At 42.1% G+C, this 16,776-nt stretch overlaps 1 pseudogene; it reads right to left on the bottom strand.

Moving 5' to 3' along the window:
* Nucleotides 1-27: 27 nt before the first annotated feature.
* On the bottom strand, nucleotides 28-3,449 carry LOC125527109 (annotated as a pseudogene).
* Between the last annotated feature and the right edge of the window lie 13,327 nt (nucleotides 3,450-16,776).

The raw sequence follows: 16,776 nt of genomic DNA, 5'->3' as shown, positions 1-16,776 counted from the left end.
ACGGGTGGCTTTCACATGTTGGAATACCTTGCAAAGTGGGAAGGTAGACTTGTTCCCGCTGTCACAGCTGCAACGGTCGTTGAGCTCCGGAAATTTTACACATGGAACTGGTTGACGAATGAAGATTTCAACAAGCGGTCTGGAGGACGCGAGTTCATGGAGGAAGCTGTCAAGAAAGTCATCAAGAAGTACAAGTGATCACGTGGCGTTACACACAGGACGCATACCTTACATTCTGTTGCCGAGGAATGTAATGTACTACCTTTTGTTCTTCTCAAAAACTATGTCCGTGTGCTATGCTATGACTGCAACCCCGAGTAGCCTAGTATGCAGTGGTGGTTCGTGAGTGACATTTGAATATTTTCTGTAATATTTTGTGTGGATGTGAACCTATTTCAGGCGTGATAGTAGATACGTTTTACGTTTATCATTATTATTGTGGTTTCATCGTTTGCACCACCAGGTTGCTGCTTCGAATGCGTGCACTATGTTCTAAAACATGGCAAATGTAGTTCATCAGACATGGTTATTAAAAGTCATCATCGTTTTTCATTTGGCTGTTTTGCTTCTTATTTTTCGTTGCTAACTGCACCGGCTATCATGGTAGTTTTGATCATGTAGCTATAACCTTTTCTACAGTTGATGCACGTTACGCTTTTTCAACTTTGTTTCCCATAGATTGCACACAACACAACATGTGTGACTAAAGCATGTCGAATTATCATGAAAATATACGCGATGTAGAGTCATTACAAATAACATGGCATTTTTCAGTACAGCTAACAGGGCAGATTCAGTACAAAGAACACGCAGATTCAGCATAAACAAGATGGCAGATCCAGTATACTTGACATGGCAGATTGAGTATAATTAACATGGCAGACCCAGTATATTTACCATGATAGATTCAGTATAAAATATCATGGCATATTTAGTACAAAATAGCATGGCAGATTAAACACATATAACATGGCAGATCAAGACACACAAACATGGCAACTGCAGTTACCCATTCAATGCATTTTCCTGCAACTTCTGATGCCCCTCAAGAGTCAGTCTCCCATTTCTAGAAAAAATTCACAACATCTAGGTTACAAAACAAAATGTCCCCAAGGACCATGTCACAGCGCCCCAATTTTGCTTACAGATTGCCCGTCCCTTTCTTCGTTTTCTTGTGTTTTGCTTGGTCTCCAATCCCGATTTGTACCTTATCTCTTTTGGACGCCCTTTGTGATGGAACGGGGCGGTTCCTGACCTGGGTTTGTGTGCTTGCTGTTCCAGATCCTATCTCGAGTTTTCAGATGATGGCCCCGTGGACGAAGGCACACTTGATGTGCGGGGGAACCTGTGTAAGGCTTCCTCAGCTTTCCTCTTCTTGATCTCATCAAGCTCTCTTTTCAGGGCCTTCCTGTGTTTTTCTGCGACTCTCGCTGTCTCATCACTCTTGCACGCTTCATCAATTAGCTCAGCATAGTTCTTTGTCAGCACAACGTGCCTCACGGCTTCCATGGTTGACTCAGGTCTCTCGTCATGCACAGCCAGAACTGCGTTTGTTGTCTGCGGCGCCAACGCGTCGTCAGCGTCCCAAGTCCATCGCCGCCTTATGAAATGGCGGGGCATCCGTGTCACAGTCATGTCCATTACTTTTAGTATGTGACAGCACACAATGCCGTCCCGTTCAAACTTGCAGCATTGGCAGTAGTATCGCCTTCGCCTCGAGGCTTTCACGAAAGTAGTTCCTTCCTTTGTCCGGGTCTTCAGGTTCTGAATCTGACATGCCCAAAATAGAACACACCTTGAACGTATGTTCGTCCACCTGGAAAGCCGTGAACATGCTGGCACGCTTTATTTCTTCCTGGAATCTGCAAGTTTTGTGTGTTTTCTGTTAAACTATCGTGCGCTCTTTTTTTGTAGCACCTTATGTTGTCATGGAAATAGAAATACATTTTGTTTGAACATGGCAAATATAGTACATTGAACATGGCAAATATAGTACCTTGAACATGGCAAATATAGTACATAAGACATGACAACTGTAGTACATTAGACATGGCAACTGTAGTACATTAGACATGGCAACTGTAGTACATTAAACATGGCAATTGCATAACTTTTCAACTGGCCATCGTCATTTCCACACCAATATTCCCAATGGAAGCACATTGCATAAAACATGGCAACTGCATTTTATTAAACATGGCAACTACAGTTGAGTAAACATGGCAATTGCATTTCAGCAGACATGGCAGTTGCATTTTAGTAAACATGGCAATTGCATTTAAGTAGATATGGCAACAACATAACATTTTTCAGTTGACATTGGCATTTGCATACCAACATGCCCAATGGAAGTACAGTGCATTAAACATGGCAACTGCATTTCATTGAACATGGAAACTGCATCCGGGTAAGCATGGCAAACAGAATTTCCATTGAACATGGCAACTGCAGCTGAGTAAGCATGGCAAACAGTATTTCATTAAACATGGAAACCACATATCATGGCAACTGCATTGCATTCTATATGGCACCTACTGCCTTCGTGCTTTGCGCAAATAAGACTTGTAACGCAACTGACTTACTTGTTAAAGATCTTGTTGGTGTATATCTTGCTCATTTGCCTCTCCATCGGTAAATACGTTAGCAATTTTGGCTGCTTTAGCGTGTTCGCTTCTTGCTGTAGCTCAGATCCCAGTATTTTTTGTTGCAAAGTTGTGTACTGCTTGGCAAACTGTAGCAATGAGTTGCCAGGGCTCACGTACCGCTTCAAAACAGCATTGAACCCCTCGCTGCGCTGCGTAGTCTGCAGAAACGGGAAGAAGCACTGCATGAAGTAGGCCGCACCCAGTACATTCGCTTCTCCCACAGGCTAGCAAGGGTCTCGTTATCTGGGACTTGATATGTTTCAATCATGGCCTTCCAGCTCCTTTCAAACTCCTCCACCGTCAAGCTGTGGTCCACGCACAGCTCGAATGCCTTGTGCAGCTCTCGACGGTCAGCAAAGAACGGTCCTAGCGTCTCCTCAGCCTTCTTTATAATGTGCCACCTGCAAGTGCCTGTGCACTGCCAACGGAAAGACCTCCTCTATGCCTGCACGCATGCTAAAATCCTGGTCTGTTATTATGTTCATCGGAGCAAGTCCATCCATGCACTCCAAGAAGGTCTTGAACAGCCAAACGTACCCATCCGTGTCTTTCGTTCCGAACGAGCCCGCATCCGAACTGCAACGACTGATTGTGGTTATTTATTCCTATGAATGGAGCGCATGGCATCTTGTACATATTAGTGAGATACGTCGCGTCGAATGAAATGCAATCTCGGAAATGTTTGTAGGCTCTCCTTGCAGCACCATCCACCCAATACATGTTCCTGACACGGTCCTCATCGTCCAACCTTATCCTGTAGAAGAAATCTGGATCTTCCTTCGCTTTCTCATCGAAGTAGGCCATTGTGGCCTCTATGTCAGCCAACTTGCTCTCTCTACGGTACTTTGCCTTTAGGTTTGTGACGTCAGCTGGTATGTAGGGCATGCTACTCAGAGTCCCTTTTTGCTGTGGATGAGTGATAGTATCTGGACCATTCTTGATGGACCGACGTTACAATCATGTAGCAGCTTTATGAATTTCTTCTCGAGGGGGGTGAATCCTCTGTGGGCGGTCAGAAATTTTACCAGGTCGAACTTCTTTATGAGTTTGTGTGTGCTCGTCAAAATATTCAGTGACCACCCACTGTGCTCCATCTACGTTTAGCTTACACCGGACAGGGCATTCGGTCTTGAGAATGATACCTCTCTTTCGTTCCGGAACGACAGGCGCAACACCTTTCCCCTTCTTGTTCCTTCGTGCCTTGTGGCACCTCATCTCACCTCTGCTGTACTCGTTAGTTTTCTTAATTTTCCTATGGTATTCGGTGTTGACCGCAAACCCATGGAACTTTGCATATGTCTGGTAGAATTCTTTGCTTCTGCGAACGATTCAAATCTCTGCCCAACGTACGGTGGCTGAGGTACCATGATCTCCGATTGCCCACCATTCATCCCCTTGTGCTTCGTCATCAGTTTCATCATTCACTTCAGTATCGGCGGCAGTTTCATCTACTTGAGTGTTGCCAGTGCTTGTGTTCAAAGGGGTGCCTGTCGGCATTGCTGGAATGATTGCCATTTCCGACTCTGACTCAGCATTGTTTGCGGCATGATTGTTGGCTGGCTGGAACGCGTCTTCTGTCGCTCAGAGCTCCCCGCAGTAGATGTCCCCGCGCCGCTGTTCACGTAGTTGTAGGCCCTGTAATAGAAAAAACAGGTACGAGCATAAGATTTTTGCTTGAAAACATGTTTATTGTAACGGATCACATCAACTTCAAGTGATTTGGCATGACATCATTCAAACAGTAAGCCGTGAGTCTGCGTGTGGACATGCATGGCAACTGTAGTTGTCCAGCCATGGCAGCTATAGTCCAACAAACATGACAACTATTGTTTGCCAATGCACGACAACCAGCTCCTTTAGTACGAAAACTTGGATTCTATATGCATGCAGCTGCAGTCCTTGCATACATGGCAAATACTGCCTACCAAATACATGGCAACCAATGTGTTCTAGCATCAAAACTTTGCATTCTAGGCCTTGAGCTCACTAGGCAATGCGATCAACCATTAGTGCTGCACACATGCTTCTAGCAGTTGACAAATTTCCGAAGACAATATATGACTCATTGCACACAACCACTTCTTAGCGTTTTATGCTTGATTTTGTCCACCATCACTGATACATATCTTCTTTTTCATCACGTGCTATTTGCCACAAAAATAAATGTAGTGCTCTTTTGTGGTTCGATTTTTTCCTTACCTTGTTATGCTGCATGTGCCCATTTTGTGTGGTCTGTCACACCAAATTGACGTGCTCTATCTGCAATATGTGAAGCTTGCCACGGGACGTTTGCCGGGGTACCACCACCGTAATAACCTGTAAGCATCGTAGTAGTTGGTCAATACATGACAACTGCAGTTTGTGCTGGCATGGCAACTGCAGTTGTCCTGGCGTGGCAACTGCAGTTGTTCCTCCATGGCAACTACAGTTGTCCAGGGAGGGCAACAACAGTTGTCCAGGGATGACAACTGCAGTTATTAATTCATGGAAATTGCAGTTGTCCAGTCATGGCAACTGCAGTTGTCAACTATGCTCCTTCTGCTAATTCACCATCTGCAACTTCACTTTTTATGGACTCACCTGTGTATGACATCGATGGCAGGTACATGGGTGCTGCCTACTTGCCACGTGCTGCATGAAGGCTCTGCGTTTCCCTTACATAACTCGTGAGTCTTTTGCACTTTGCAAGTTTATTTTTCATGTCCAGACCAGTATGTGTTCTTTTTCATATGCGTTACCTTGATTAGCCATATTAGCTAGTTGAAGTTGGCTGCCCGTACATTTGTCAGTGTTAGCGCCCTGTGACAGAACTTGCCACGGAGCCCCCCTGAGTGTGTTTTGGTCATAAGAACCTGCGAAAAAATGATACTGTAGGACATAAGTAGAACGTCATCTTCATCGTCGCGAACATGGCAAATGTTCTTTTCTTTTGTTATCACGCATCATACCAATGCCTGCATACTGTTCTAGTAGTGGCAGCAACGGCCCTGCAGAAATGAGTTGACTGTACTCTGATGCATCCCAAGGGGGTGTTTCAGGTCTTTGAGAACCCCAAGTATCAGCGCCATCTTCGTGATTCATTCTTTTCCGCGTCTCGTTTCTGCCAATGTGCTCTCAATCACTGCATGAACAAGAACGCATCAACAATCCACAAAAAATGTATCCTTGTGTTGCTTGCATGTAGAAGTTAATACGTCAGTGTTATCACATTTTCATGCGTAGGCAACCAACATATCATGGCTAGTAGGACATGCACATCCACTATCTTTTCTAAAATTTGGGTGCTAGCTATCCGTTTGATTCAATGGCATCAGCCTCTACAATAGGATGGCAAGCAATAAGTTGACATGGTGGCAGTTGACAACAATGATAGGTGGCAACTGACGTTAGACACAAGTGGCAATTAATTTTTACACCCCCCATTATTCCAAATTTCTCAATTTTCTCTCCCTTTTTATGGATTCGTACACATCCATTCATTTTACCAACTACGTGCATCAATCTACTGAGAACTTACGGTTATCTCTAGCGTAGTACATGGCAGATCTAGTGTATTCTGCTTGGCAACTGTGAAGACACACAACCTATGTAGTGTTTTACCCCTGTAGGATGGATCTAGTTGCCAACTTCGTCGGTAATTTTGCAATTTTCTGCCCAGAAGAAGGATGAGAAGCGGTAGGGAGATCGGGAGATTCACCTGATTTTAGCTGGTCGTCTTTGGAGGGCGTTGTTGGAGTGGGGGGGGGTGGAGGGGGGTGGGGTGGGGGAGATAAGGGGTGTGGTTTGCGGTGGGAAGGCCCTACGGATCTGCTCTGGTTGCCATGGCAACCAGAGAAGGCCGGCGATGGAGGTAGGGGTTCGGGAGGTGGGAGAAGATGGCGGCAGTCGGGATTGGGGATCGATCAGAGGCCGGGACGGCTGGGTCGTGTGGGCTGCTGGGTCCTCTGGCCCGGACGTGCGGGCGGGGTTGCCACACACCGGACATGCGGGCCGTGCCTTTGCGCGCCCGGACGCGGTCGTGCGGGCTGGTTCATGTCCATGCCACACGAGGCATGTAGCACAACTACCCAATACACCACATGTGTGGCAGTTATCGGGACCCTTCATTTTTGGAATCGGATTCTAGGAAGCTACACGGGAATCCGGCGTGTTTGTTTGAGCTTCTGGTTTTAGAAGCCTAGAATCTGAGAATCATAGCCCAAACAAAGGCCACCTTAGTAGGAAAGGTGAGTAGGGAAGCATTCTAGTCAGGTAACCGGTGGTCTGACTGAACAATTTTACGAAGTGAGGAACTGAGGAACCGATCCTTTGGTTCAGAACCCTCTCTTACTATTTTCGTCAAGGCATATAGAGAACTAAAATGCAACTATTATTAAATTCCCCACCAGCCACAATGGCAACTACAGTTGGCCGCCTACATGAACCAGTTATAGTCACTAAAATATCATGTATCCACAACAAACCAAGAAAGAGATACCTCCAAATGAAGGAGGCAATGTCAACAAGACAGTTCGAAGGAAATAACACATCAATACTACTAAGAAAATGAAGATTGGTAACTGCAGTGCATCTATTGCAGTAGTACATTGAGCACCTGAGACAGTAACCGAATCCGAAGGAGCAGTAGCCTGTTGACATAGATTTTAACCATAATAAATTAAAAATCCGTTTGACATAGATTTTGATCACGTTAAATTAGGAAGGTACGTACCACATAAAATATAAATGCAAAATGGCAAAAATCCATTTGACGTAGATTTTGATCATGTTAAACTGAAAAGGTACGAACCACATAAAATAAAAATGCGAAACAGCAAAAATCCATTTTACAGCAATTTAAGATAAATAAATAAATTACGACCGTTCAGAACGACGATGGTAGAAAATGATGATATGATATATTAACGGTTTTGCAAACATTGGAATAGGGCGATAAACCTAAAATATGATGGAAGGGAATAATAATCATAAAGTTTCTGTCCTAAGAAAATCATAGACGACAGATAGTTTGCACAAACATATACTGTTATCGACAATAGGATTCTAATGCCAGCATAAATTTAAATTACCACGGACGCCGCAAATATCGCTAGAATATTATCTCATGGAATAAATGTGAGCATATTGTTCCATGTCCGCTAATGAAATACTGGTACAATGCAAATGTATTTTCCCAACTGGTACAATGCAAATGTATTTTCCCAAGCAAATTAGATTTAATAGATTATTATAGCTAATCAGGCTTAGCCCATTTAAATAAATGAGCTACGTACATGCATTGGCCACTTACAAAGCTGCATGCATGCATAGGCCCCAGGCCCATACGGCCGGTGATGGGAAAATAATTGTTTAAGCCTACCCTGATTTATTAGAGACAATTGTCAGTTGATTAGGGATTAAAGAAATAGAAAAAAGAGGCTAGCACGCCTCCCATCATCCCACGTTCCCACGATCGGTCGACGTGGGCGTGCGGGCGTCCAGCCGCAGCGCTCCGCTGCTCCCCTACTATAAATACATGCTCCCTCATCGTATACGGGGTTGGACTCATTTTCTCTCTGTCTTTCAACCATCCATCTCCTCCCTGCTAGCCACATATAGAATACATACAGACGCACCAAAAGAAAGAAAGAAGGCAGGCAGGGCGTCGTGCTGCTAGGAGTTTGAAGGTGAGATTTCAATGGCTCTCCTCTTTGGTCATTGTGGTACAGATAGGAGTTTTTTCTCCTCCCTTCCCAAAATTTTTGTCCTTGGTTCAGCCATCATGATATAAATCAAGGAGCATATTTCATCTTTCAAAAAATTCTTTTCCTTAGTTCGGCCATGCCGTACAGGACTAAGGTGCATGGTTTAATCTATCTCAAAATTTTGCCTTTGGTTTGGCCATTTGGGTACAGTCTAAAGAGCATGTTGCATTCATCCCAATTTCTTTTCCTTGGTTCGGCCATCGCGGTACAAACCAAGGAGCATGTTATATCTAGCCCAAACTTTTGCCTTCGGCTCGGTCATCGCAGTACGAGTCAAGGAGCATGCATGGTTCTTGCAAGCACGGTTCCTTTAAATGTTGCGTGCGCTTCGTCCTATTGATCTCCATCTTGGTTCGATTCCCTTTAGCGATACAAGCCAAGATGAACGCCTCGTTCCTTGGTTTGGTCCCTATACATGGATACAAATCAAGAGAGTGTCATAGGTGCGAAAACCTCATAAAAATTGACTTAATTTGTCATCATAAAAAATGGATATGACTAAGTTGGAATGAAATTAAGATGCACTAAACTGAACTCATGATAATCTCTTGTTGGTTGCGCTACGGCATTATGTGTCATGCTAGTTGCAATACAAACAAGAGCATAAAATATATTCCCTCACTTGGTTACGCTGCAGCGGGCATTATCTTAATGCCACGCGGTGTTAGTAGTAATACGAGCAGGGCAAAACTTAATTAAAAATGTGTTCATGATACACACCTAGAAACCAAAATCATGCAAGATGAATTATAAAACATGTTGCATAAAAAACCAATCTTACTTGGTTGCGCTACACGTGGGCATTATCATAATGTACACGGTGTTAGTAGTAATACAAGTAAGAGAAAACTAAACAAAATATTCAGGCCACATATTTGGTCCAAAGTCAAATAAAATATGGCATGAAATGCTCCAATGCTATAAGAGCCTAAACTATTAGCATCGTCATAAATGGATATCACAAACTCACTTTACTTGGGTTATGCTACACACGAGCGTCAATGATGGACACTATGTGGAGTTAGTACTAATACCATGTAAGGTACAAACATAAACGAAAAATGATAAATGTCAATAGATTCATGCAACATCATAATTGCTCCACAAACCTTTGCTTGGTTACGCTGCACGCGGGCATTATCTTAGTGCCACGCGGTGTTAGTAGTAATACAGGTAAAGCAGAACTTAATAAAAAATAAGTTCACTCCACATCCACATATGCATACAAAATTCATGCAAAATACATGATAAGGCATATTTCATGTAGCCCACATAGGCTTTAAACAAATAAAAAATATCATAAACAAACTCCATTCGGGTCAAGCTATACGTGTGTGTCATATCATTGCACCGCGTGGTTAGTTTTGATACCGCGTGAAGTCAAAGTCAACAAAATATGGCACATATCATATGCACTATAAAAAGCATCAAAATTGTGTTAGAAAGCTTCGGTCCATTACACACACGGGCACCATATCAGTGTCGCGCGGTGATAGTAGTAATGTGATGATGCAAAACTTATTAAAATTGGCATGTCACATATATCCATGCCACCAAAACCAAAGATGTCATATAAAATTCCCAAAGAAAAATATATACATATCCTATATGCCAAACGAGGATAAAACTAAGCCTAGTCAAAACCAACCTTCATTCTGCACCATCATATAAATGATGTTGACCACAATTAAACATGTTAGGAAAATATATACTCCAACATATCAAACATGAAATTATGGAGTACTTGCATGGAACCAAACTTCAAGCACACCAAGCAGGAGTTGTCGTTGACGCGAAGGGAGGTTTCTCTTGTAGCATATTGTAATAGGAATGTGTTGCAATCTTATGTAATAGATATGTTGGAATTCTTAATCATGGGTTTTCTCTTCGGAGATGTAATTAACAGAATTTTTATGTAAACGTAAGAGTTCTGGAAATAAAGTACCTGCAATGTTTGATCCTATTTTTATTGTATGCATGTACGTCATTTAAATTATTAACTCTGTATCAATGGATCGTGGACGCGTGTCTCACGCCTGCCATTTTCCCGTCATCATAGCCACGCACCCAGCAATGACCCTGGCACCAAACTCTAACCTGGCAGTACTATAAAACACAATGACACTCAATTCACAACACATAAATAATTAATGCATAGTCATAAGTCAAAGATATATTTCAGTGTTACCAAAGCCATTTTCAGAAGCAAATACCAGCACTTTAAATATACTGGAACAAAAATAAACCAAAACTAAAAAAACTACTAACTAATGTGGTTGAAAACTACCAGATACTGATCAATGATATGTACCCACCTTATTTTACTAATTCTTCCACTACCAAATGTGATGTTAAATACCAATTGATAATTACTCATTTGTATCTGCAAAGAAGTATCATGCTAAACATGAAATACCAGATCAGTTAGAGAACATAATTATGCAAAATACTAATAAGAAATCTGTAAATATTTGTGATCAGTATATTTTTAAAATAAAGCAAATGCGTCCATCTATCTTTCTTATGTAGGTCATGCAAGTTTTAAGCGAACTCTTTGACATTCTCCATATAAAAAAATGTAAGCAACCTTTAATATACGACTGGCCAATATAAAAAGAGGTCAATAATCAAGAAGTAATGGAACATCGGGCATTTCAATTCACAACCATATGGCATGGCACTAATAGAAATGGAGATAGGTAACTGTTTCAATGCCACCATACCTTCAGATTTCTGAGTTATAGGGAACATCCTACAGGGATAAATATAGCCTCATAAAAAGAACATCCAGTCTTTACTTAGGGTAGATTAATCCCCATTTGTATTGTTAATTGTTATTCTTCCTTTGTCTTCCTCTTGTGCTCATTCACAGATAAGCGCATTGATCATGTAGAATTTGTAATGATGTGCAACCTGCCAGCATGCAACAATTATATCAGCATTAGAAAGTCAGGGGCATTGGCAAACAACAAATAGGTTAGGGAGAAAAAGGTTGACACACAATTTTTCAGTGCAAAAAGAATCTGATCCAACCATGACTTCTACTGGTAATGCTAATATAAAATCTGATCTAGCAGAAAGTAGTTTAGCCTGGAAAGCCAAGATAGATCATAGTAGAAATATTTAGAAGCGGCAAATCCACCTATTATAATGCTCAAACCTAAGCTAAAGAGGACTAAAATCTGGCTCCTATTATAATGCTCAACCTAACCTGAATAACCTATAACTCACTCACTAAATTGCACACATATACAACAATCATACAATGCATGCACCACAGGCAGAGCTCAGATTATATAAGTGACTGCATCATCCTGATAGCACACTACTCTAGCTACACTCCAAGGAATATTTTTTTACAAATCATATCCGCAATGACATTGGCTTGTTTGATATCCCCAACAGCACCACACGTGCAAGCAGTACCAACAAACACATCAATAGATTACTTCTAGGACATAGCTAAAGGTACAAAATCAGAGAAGGAACAAAAATCACATTTGTATTCCAGAAAAAAACAAGCAAGGAAGAAAAGGAGGCCACAAAAATACAAGCAGGGAATAATACTCTTGGACTCTAGCTAGTCTTCTAACAATAAGAGTACAAGAAACAGGCACACCCATTGACCAACCTGCACACCAACAGGAACAACAATCAGACATGGACTGAGTACAACAACAGCTCCAGACAGGCAAGCTAGGCAAACCACATGGCCGCAAAAACATAAGCCTAGGCCTAGAAAGCCGAGAAGTGGAGCAAGGGGTCGACCTGCAAAGCACTGGACGAAGACCCAACAGACTGGCACAGATCGAACGACGAACCGACCAGAACAGCGAGCACGTGCGAACGATGGACGAACCTGCAAGAAAACAAAACTCAAAATTACAGATGAGCTGCAGGTAACCAGAATTTAGACGGACAAAACAAACAAGTACCTCCAGAAGAATGCATCAACATATCCGGCAAGATCCCATCATCGGCGGCTTGCCGCGCAACTGCAACTGGGGAGGCAAATAGCAATAACGGAAGTTACTTCGAGCTTGTTCCTTCAGATTAGTGTTAAAATATGTCAAGATTTAACTGACGCGAAGTAAAATTGTCAATGAAGGTAAAAGTGGCTGAATGAATGAAAGTAGCTAGGTTTTGCAAACATAAAGTTCCTTGCCAGGAAATTAAACCCGCAATACTTGGACAATTCACCAAAACCATCAAGATCTACGCTAACAGAATTAAAGAGAATATAAACACAATGTTACCAACAATTTGAAGGAAATCTGTGCATATTCACAAACTAAAGGTAAGTACCAGCAATTGCTTTTGTCTGTTCGGCGACAACTTCCATGGTTAATTAAGCTTCTTGCTGCTCGAGAGTCTCACCAACACTTGTAATGACCTTCAAGCCCTAAGCGAGTGCATATATGTAACTTTCTGTGCAATAAACTGCCAGTCAAGAAAGGGCAAACGATGGTTAGCGGTGATAACTCTTTATATCAGTCAGGTCATTGCAATTATTTCAGAAAACAAAATCAACTGCAATGAATTATCCACCAAATATATTGCCGGAAATCCCCTTCAGAAGAAGAGTGTTTTTTCCGCAAAATTGGTGATATTGTAATATTTTAGGTTTGTCTTCCAATAGCAGTATTTCATAGTTTGGTTGTTTAATGTATTTGTAGATGGAAAGGCACCTGATTTATGAGAGTGTTTAACCAAAACTACCACAATTGACGAAAACGTGACGAAAAACTACCACTCTACGATTTGGTGCGAAAAACTAACAAATTTGTCCTAACCGTGAGGCAAAAAGCTACAAGTCACGAAATCGCTCGCTTCGGCCGCGCTAACCCTAAATCTGACCGGTTGGGCCCGTGAATCAGTTGCCACGCTGGCAAACGGACGGCCGTCGCGTGTTGACGGCCGTTAATGGCCCGTCCGCTGTCCGAACGGCGGCTGTTGGTGGGCCAATAAGTCAGAGCAAGCTCAACCACTTGCTCATTCTCTTTCTCCTCGCTCGCTCTCACTTGTCCTCATCCTCTTACTCTCCCTGGTGCTCTGAGCTAGCTCAGCCTATCGCCGTCGCCGCCGTGGCCATTGCTGCCGGTAGAAGTTGAGGATGCCATCCTGGAATGACGAGGAGAGCTCGGACGAGGACATCAACATGGTTTCAATGGATTCTCAGCTCTTTGTAAGTGCATAATGGTGGAATAGAGTTAGGGTTAGGGTTAGTTCATCAAAATTGGAGATTCCAACTTGCTTTTGGCTTGATTCGAAGTTTCTTTTGCAGGAAACCCCTGATAGTGTGGTGGAACCATCTTTCTGTGGTTCTTACACTGAATCTGAGCCGACGTGCATGATGCATCATCAGAGGCCGAAGAAGATGGTGGCTTTTGAAGGTGCTTTGACTGGGAGGCGATTCCTGGGTTGTCTTGTGCAGCAGGTATTAAATCTTGCACGCTAACTTGTTTTGCTTGTGGAGATATGTGATGTGTTTTGCTGCTGGAGATGTGTGGTGCAGCATGTGGTGCATAGATGTGTGATGTGCAGAGATGTGTGCTATAGTTTAGAACTGAAACTTGAAAGTGCCATACATATGGAAGCTATATGTGAAAGTAGATCTTTAGTTAACTGAATTCAATACAAGACTGAACCTGAGAACACCTACATGCAGAGATCTTTAGTGTACTATGAACTGAATGTATTTGTTAGGTGTTAACTGAATATAGCTGTCAACTGAAAAAGAACAGAGTTAAATGAATTTATATCTATTGCTAAATATAGCTGTTAACTGAATTTATCTCTGATGCTAAGTTAGGTGTTGTGTGCTTACTATGAAAGAATTATGTTTGCATAATTCAGAGAGCATATTGATTTAAACAAATATTCAGAGTTAAATGAAATGCCTTTATGACTTTAGTTATCTGTACTAAGTTTGTTACTAAGTGTTTTGTGCTTAATTATAAATAATTGCTTCTATAGGATGTAGGTGTGAACTGTGGGGTTGTGGAGTGGGTGGATGGTCCTTGGCCAGAGATTCTACAAAGGTGCCTAACAAGGATTTGGGACATGTACCATGAGCAGAACTTGGGGAGGGTGAAGGACAAACAAGCTCATGAGAAAGAGGTGGCCAAGCTAAAGAAGGAAATTGATTTCCTGTCAAACAACTACAGCCAGTTGGTGGAAGATGTATCCAAGCTTTTTGACTATCAAGATGGCAAGATGTCTCATGACATGGACTATACCAGTCAGGCAATCAATGATCTAAATGCAAAGAAGAAACAACTTGAGGATCAAGCAAAGATTGAGATAAGTATGGAAAAGATGAAGCTTGCCAAGGAGCAAAGGTGCATTCTTCAAAGCCAAGCAGATATCATTCAGAACATGAGGAAGGCCATGAAGGAAGTGGAGGGGGACAGGGACCTACTTAAGCAAGAGAAGAAGAAGCTGGAGTATCTGATTGCTGATCTGCTCAATGCTGGGCATGCAAGCAAAGATAAACTGGAGAGGATCAAGGCAATTATGAATGAGTGAAGTGCTTGGTGTGTGGGTTAAGTAATTAGTAGGCCTATATATATAGCTGGCCTTGGAATGTCATGCATGTTAGGTGTATATTTTGGGAAAGTTTCATGTGCTTTCAGAATGGTATGAAGGAGGGAGGTACTCTTATGGTTTAAGAACTAGTTGGTTTTATCTATGATGTAATGACTTTTATGTTAAGACCTACTATGCTAAGTGAGTACTCATGCTAAGTTAAGTAAGTAAGCATGTTTTATTCAACGCACGCTCACCACGCAGCCGGCCGCAACGCACGCTGAACAGACAACGTGGCTAACAACATATAATAAGTTCGGCCGATGCTAGTCAAACAAATCACCAGCACTAGCCCATTGGTATTGAACGCATGGTTACAACCAACTAGTCCTGGGTTCGAGCCCTAGGCCAGACTTTTTTGTGGCAGATTTCTTTTTCTAAAATGAATTTGGCAGTAACTTCTGAACTGTAGAAATGGCAATGTACAACAAATAAAACAAATTAACATGTCCACAACTTCACATGTCTGAATTTAAGCAGGCTAGTACCACAACACACATTTAGTAGCAGAACACAAACTTAGTACCATACACTCAAACTAAGTAGCATAACACAAACTTACTACCATACACACATTTAATAGCAGAACACAAACTTAGTACCATACACACAAATTTAGATACAGAGTTTCAATAGTTTCCACTAGCATTGAAATAGGATGCAAACTTGCTAGGAGGTTTCCTCCTCCTCTTGCCTGCCAATATCCCTGGTTCTCCAGTGGATGTTCTTGGTGCATTGAATGTTCTTGTTGATGCTGATCCTCTTGGAGCTCTTGTTGGTGCTGACCCTGTTGCAGGTGCTGGTGAAGACCTGGCTGCTCCTGCTGTAACTTTTGATGTTGAACCTCTCTTACTTGCTGCTGTTTTTCTGTTCCTCATTGCTTTAGGAGGTGGAGTAGATGATGCTGGCATCTATAAAGTTTCGTGTTGAGGTGGTGGTTGTGGAGGTGGATGTGGATGTGTAGCACTAGAGGAACCCCTAAAAATTTCTCTATTCTCCTGCATGACAAAATTAACTCAGTTAGTAAATAGACCAGACCTAAAATAATTAAACAAAGAATGCAACATTTTTGAATGACCTGGTATAAGTTCTTTCTCATCTCAAGACTAGGTTTTAGAGCTTTCCCATAGTTTGTATATCTGTGGCCTTATAGACCACAATTGTTGCATGTAATTGTTCCCATCCTGCTTGTGTCCTTTGATGCAGGCACCTCAAACTGGCCCTTTTTCCTAACTGTCTGTTTCTTGCCTGCTTTTTCTTTGAACACTGAGGCTCAATATCCTGAGTATGGGTGTCAAGCCAGAATTCAGGACCAGGGACAGGGTACACTATGTCTTTGTATGCTTCAATATATAGTGTTTTTTTGAAAAATTCATGCACATAGTCCTCTGGGTGCATGTGAATCTTGCTCATTGCTGCTATTGCATGACTGCATGTCACACCTGTCATGTCCCACCTCCTGCATTCACATGATTTACTAGCTAGGTTCACACAGTACTGATTTTCCTTACTAGACACTTGCCAAATGTCAGGACCTGCCTTATATGCATCACAAAATTTGGCATACTTCTTATTCTCCTCTAGTTTCTCTGAATAGTTGGGTGTGATCATCCACCTGTTGTTCTTTGTTTTTTCCCTAGTCTTCTGCCTTTTGATCATCTGCTTAGTCCTAATTCCTTCAAACATAGTCCTAATTGGTTTGGCCCTAACATCAAGGATCATTTTGTTGAAAACCTCACTAAGGTTGTTCACAACAAGATCAGTTTTGCAATTGTAATCCATTGCAGACCTACACCAAG

The sequence above is a fragment of the Triticum urartu genome, unplaced genomic scaffold (genome assembly GCF_003073215.2).
Source record: "Triticum urartu cultivar G1812 unplaced genomic scaffold, Tu2.1 TuUngrouped_contig_2913, whole genome shotgun sequence".
Classification (NCBI taxonomy): Eukaryota; Viridiplantae; Streptophyta; class Magnoliopsida; order Poales; family Poaceae; genus Triticum; species Triticum urartu.
Note: the sequence above shows the minus strand (reverse complement) of the source record. Positions and strands in the feature narration are given on the sequence as shown.